The sequence below is a fragment of the Perca fluviatilis genome, chromosome 7 (assembly GCF_010015445.1).
Source record: "Perca fluviatilis chromosome 7, GENO_Pfluv_1.0, whole genome shotgun sequence".
Lineage (NCBI taxonomy): Eukaryota > Metazoa > Chordata > Actinopteri > Perciformes > Percidae > Perca > Perca fluviatilis.
This window is the reverse complement of record NC_053118.1, coordinates 18,664,906-18,670,009: the sequence shown is the minus strand read 5'-3', so window position 1 is coordinate 18,670,009 and position 5,104 is coordinate 18,664,906. Positions and strand designations below refer to the sequence as shown.

At 39.2% G+C, this 5,104-nt stretch overlaps 1 pseudogene; it reads left to right on the top strand.

Moving 5' to 3' along the window:
- Positions 1 to 1,976: 1,976 nt before the first annotated feature.
- On the top strand, positions 1,977 to 5,104 carry LOC120562813 (annotated as a pseudogene).

Below are 5,104 nucleotides of genomic sequence, written 5' to 3'. Positions count from 1 at the left end.
CTAAGTGGAATGCAGCCATCATTAATGGTTTTGAATAAACCTGTGCTTTTCCTACTATATGTCAACATGTCTGCCGGGAAAAAGGTCTATTGGCAAAATCCAAAGACTGGAACAGGCAAAATACAAAAACCAGGAGCAGGTAGGAACCCCAAAACAGGAACAGGAACAGGCAAACACAGAACAGCACTAAGCAATCCACTGACATAACCAAATGAAAATAAACTGAACAGCAAGTACAAACTGGAGACAAAACACAACGATCTGACACAGGACAAGGGAAAACACAAATACTAAATACAGAGGGTAACGAGGTAACAAGAGGCAGGTGAGACAAGGGCTGGGAAACAGGTGAAAAACATCAGGCAATCACAAGAGCGGGAAAACCAAAAGACAGGAAGTAAAACAAGACACGACAAGACAGAAAACCAGACTATCAAAATAAAACAGGAAACAGAGCAAAATACAAAACAGAAAAACAGACCACCACAATAAGACAAAACACAGAACAAAATACCAAAACCATAACAGTTCATTTATTTTACTCAACTGGGCTTGTTCACCTGGTTAAACCTACACCTTTTGACTTGTAATTACACTGCATGGATTATGGATCCTGGATCCTGTTAACCTCCTCCTATAGAAGACCATTCCAAACACTTCAGCTAGGATGATTACAAACAGGAGTTGACACTGCAATGGATGCTGACCGAGAGCTTGATCCTGGCGATGTAGAAACATTTTAGGCTCAATTAAAAGTATTAATAAATGTAATATACACAACTTAATGTATGATCGAACTGCATACCCAGACATGAACAGAACAGATGAATTGTGTAGCTCTAACCTTTCACAGTCATCTGGACTGTGCTGGCTCGTTGCTTGCTGAGCCAGGAGATGGCAGTACAGGTTAGGCTTTTGACCCCGTCTCCTCCACTCTTCTCTCTGCTCCCGGGGTACAGAGGACATCCTGCCTTCTCCACCATGGTTTCAAAACTCTGCAGCCAAATACTGGCCATGCCCCGCTGTCAGCTGTCACACACCATCCTCACTGAGAAGAACTGGTAAACGCATCACATTCTTCTTTGCTCACTTAGCTGTTATGTCCAATAATCAGGTCACATAAAGAATAATTGTGGGTCTGAAAGTGGAGATCGTCGTTTGCACCCTACATGAGGGACAAGTGAAACTGGAAGCCCGTTCAGTGGTGAAGAGTCGGATATAAAGCAGGACACCTTTCTGCAGACTTTGGTGGGAATGAAAACCTGTGGACTCTTGGCACTCGTGTCAGAAAGTGGTGTATCCCTGCCCTGTCAGATTAAAATATATAATTCTTTTATTTTTTTTATTTTTTTCATTGCACTCTTCTATTACAGCACCAGGATACTGTATCCACTGGCATACTGCTTTAAAACCTTTTTCAAAATAGAGACTATAAAACCTACATCAGCAGGACAATAAAGGGAATTTTTAATTGCCATATTCACATGCTATGTGCGAGCCGTTTCCCCTAAAATAACTCAAGCCTGTTAGATCTTGTGTGTTATTGTAACGGCCTTCAATAAAAAGAAGAAATGAAACTGAAGGGTTGGTGCTACCAGAAAAAAACCTGTTGAGTCACACCTGATCCCCACTGCCATTATAGCTTTAAAGCGCCCATATTATGCTCATTTTCAGGTTCATAACTGTATTTTAAGGTTGTACCAGAATAGGTTTACATGGTTTAATTTTCAAAAACACCCATATTTTTGTTGTACTGCACAGCTCTCTCTCACTGCTCCAGCTCCTCTTTTCACCTGGTTTCTGTTTTAGCTACAGAGTGAGACCTCTTTTCATCTTCTTCTTCTGTACTATCTTTGATTGCACTCGCACATGCTCAGTAGCTCAGATGTAGATCATGTCAGCTAGCTAACTCTAGAGACAGTAAAAGAAAGCCTGTTTCTCCAACTTCGGTCAGTTACAAGGCAGGATTAGCTGGGAGACTTCTAAATGAGGGCGCACATGTAAGTAGTTCTTTTGTAGATTATGGTGAACTTGTGTGTGTTGTAGCAGTGCTTTGCTATTGAGAACGATGTAGCATGCTAGCGTTAGCATTAGCCGGCTAACGCTAGCATTAGCAGGTTAACGCTAACGCTACGAGCTAACTGTTGTGGTTAGCCAGGCCGATTTTGAACAGCTCACTAGGAGACTGAAGGCAGGACACATTCAGAAACCGTATCTCACTCAAAACAGCATGGATGGATTTTTTTCAAAGTTTGTATGTGTGTGGAAGCACCAGAGACACAAAAGAACACCCCAAATCCCAGAAAAAGTGTTTTTTTCATAATATGGGCACTTTAAGACACCACTGTTTAGAATTAATAGAAGTTGTCTAATAAAAAAACTAAACACTGACCCAATCTTTTGTTGCAGGTAACAAAACACATCAGTTTCGTTTCAGCTTAATTTAAAGGGCGTTTTTAGTTTATTTTTAAGATTCACATTTAGTCACTATTCAGAGAGGTATGAAGGAGTGGTCTGAGGATGAAGACAACCCCTTCTCAGGAGAACTACTTTTGCCCTTAACAGATCAAACTGAAACTCAGTAGAATCCTGCCATCAAAGAATGCATCTCCTGATGCTGATCTTTGGGATTGTGCTTCTCCCTAAAGGCAAGTTTTTGTTTAGTTTTTTTTTTTTTTTTATTTAATCTCTAAAAAAAGGATTGTACATGATTGTCATATGCCAATGTTATTGGTTACTTTTACTTGTCACTGCTATTGCTTTTTGTTCCTCACCTGTTCGTCCACGGATGATTTGACCTCTTTTCTATTCCGTTGAAAAACAAGCAAAAAAATGTCAGAACTGCACTTTGCAACCACCTTCATACTGTACAACACCTTTGTTTTTTGTATCTGCACTCATTATTTTTGTTATTTTACCTCAGAGTTAAGGTGTCAAAATTATTATTTATTTTTTAAGTTTAAACTTTGAAAGTTTTGTGTTTTCTCAGCCCACACCTTGAAATGTTATGAGTGTACACGGGAATCTCAGGAACCTGCACAGATACATCAAAAGAATGCCCTTTGCAGGGTCAACAGTGTGGGGCAATTAAAGTCACTTCATATGCAGGTATAGTCATTTGTGTTGCATTGTTTTTATTGTTAAAATGCTTTGTGCGGTCCCAGTTTACAAAGGTTCCGCTTTTGTTGCAGGTGGTTCAAAAATTCTTGATGTCAATTCAATAAGCTGTGCTTTGGCTGAAGAGTGTATTGAGGCCTCATTCAACCTTGGACGGGCAACACCGTAATAACCAGCAACTGTTGCACCTCCGATCTCTGCAACACCCAACCTGCCCCTGGTAACTTACTGACTGTATATTGTCTCTTGGTATTTAGCTGCTTCTTTTAAATAAAAGCTGTTTCACTTGCATAAGCAATAGCTGTTAAAATGTGAAAACTACTCTCCTTAAAAGTTAGTATTGGTTTCACTTATTTATTATAAAATAAATAATAAAACTCTACATTTAAAAAATACATTTGTTTTAAACATACAGTAAGATGTACAGTATATTCATCATAGTGCCATATGGAAATTGTGAATGTAGGTTTTGTGAATTGGTGATGCCAGTCCATGTATCAGAACCTGAGACAATATGCTTGGAGTTGATATTGTTGAGACAAGACTTAAGTTCCAAGACAAGCCAGTAGAGGGGAATATGACTTTCCATCACCATCTCTTATAGAGGAGCTCAAGGACATGATACCCCAAACTGCCACAGTGCAGATGTGTGTGTGTGTGTGTGTGTGTGTGTGTGTGTGTGTGCGTGTGTGTGTGTGTGTGAGAGAGAGATAGAGAGAGGGGAAGATTCATGTGCAGGATGTCAGACTTTATCTCAGCAATATAAAGCAGACCAAGACAGAGATGCCCTTTTTCTACAATGTAAAACATTCAATGAATTTGAATTTGAGAGAGAGAGAGAGAGAGAGAGAGAGAGAGAGAGAGAGAGAGACCCACTGAATTTCCAGGTTAAAGTCAATCTTAATGTATTACCTATAGGCTAATCATAGCTTAATATAAAAACAATCTAATTTTCCTGTATATTATAATTAGATATTAAGCAAACAAATGGCATAAATCTTTGCATTTTGTATATCTGAATAACTGCATCCACAAACAATATGATCAATGAATGTTAATCTTTTTTACATTGTGTAAATTAGTCTGCTGGACATAGAAAGCTTTGAAAAAGGCACTGAAGAAGAAAAGGGAATTTAAGTCACCCCTCAACCCCCCTCTACATCCCCAAACAATATGAACAATGGATGTTTTTTGTTACAGAACCCAGCAAATCCAATCCAAATGGTAAAAAGTGCTTCTCCTGTGACGGACAAAAGTGCACCAACACTCTAAACTGTGAGGGGAATGAGGACTACTGCATCTCAACAACAGGTAACGACCTACAGCATTAAACATCTAACTCTGTTTGAATAGATGCATTAAAACATTAAGCTCTCACCCTAACATTATTATACTCCCAGTGAATCTAAGAGGTCAAACGATGACTCTGAAGGGCTACGCAGGTGGCAGGAGCCTTTGGAACAGAAATTAGCTGCTGTCAGGGGAACTTCTGCAACAGCGCCAGCAGCACAAGTGCTGGCCTTCTGCTCCTGGTCGCACCGCTGGTCTCTTTGGTCATGCTCTCTTAACTGGTGGAAACGGCAGCATCACCACTCAGCTTTTCTCTCATCTTTGCATGGCCTCATACTGCTGCTCACACCCTGGTCCCAATCCTTTCAATGACTGAGAAAATGACTTTTGAATGACTGAGAAAGTTTAGCAAGCAAAGTATAAAAATATAATTCAGTAAAATAGTTTTCTTTTTACTTGTCTCTTGCCTCATACAGTTTCTTCCAGGATCATTTTCTTTTTTTTTAGTGTTGCCTATAGACCATTTCACAGCTTTGCAGCTCATCCTGTTGTAGAACAAGGAGAATGTAAAAATCATCCTGATGCACAGTTTTTGTTCTGACTGCTATTATTATCCTTAAACATACTTTTAATGTTAATTATCAAGAATATTTTGATGTTACTGATAAAAGCTGAATAAATAAAAATCTTAAAATTC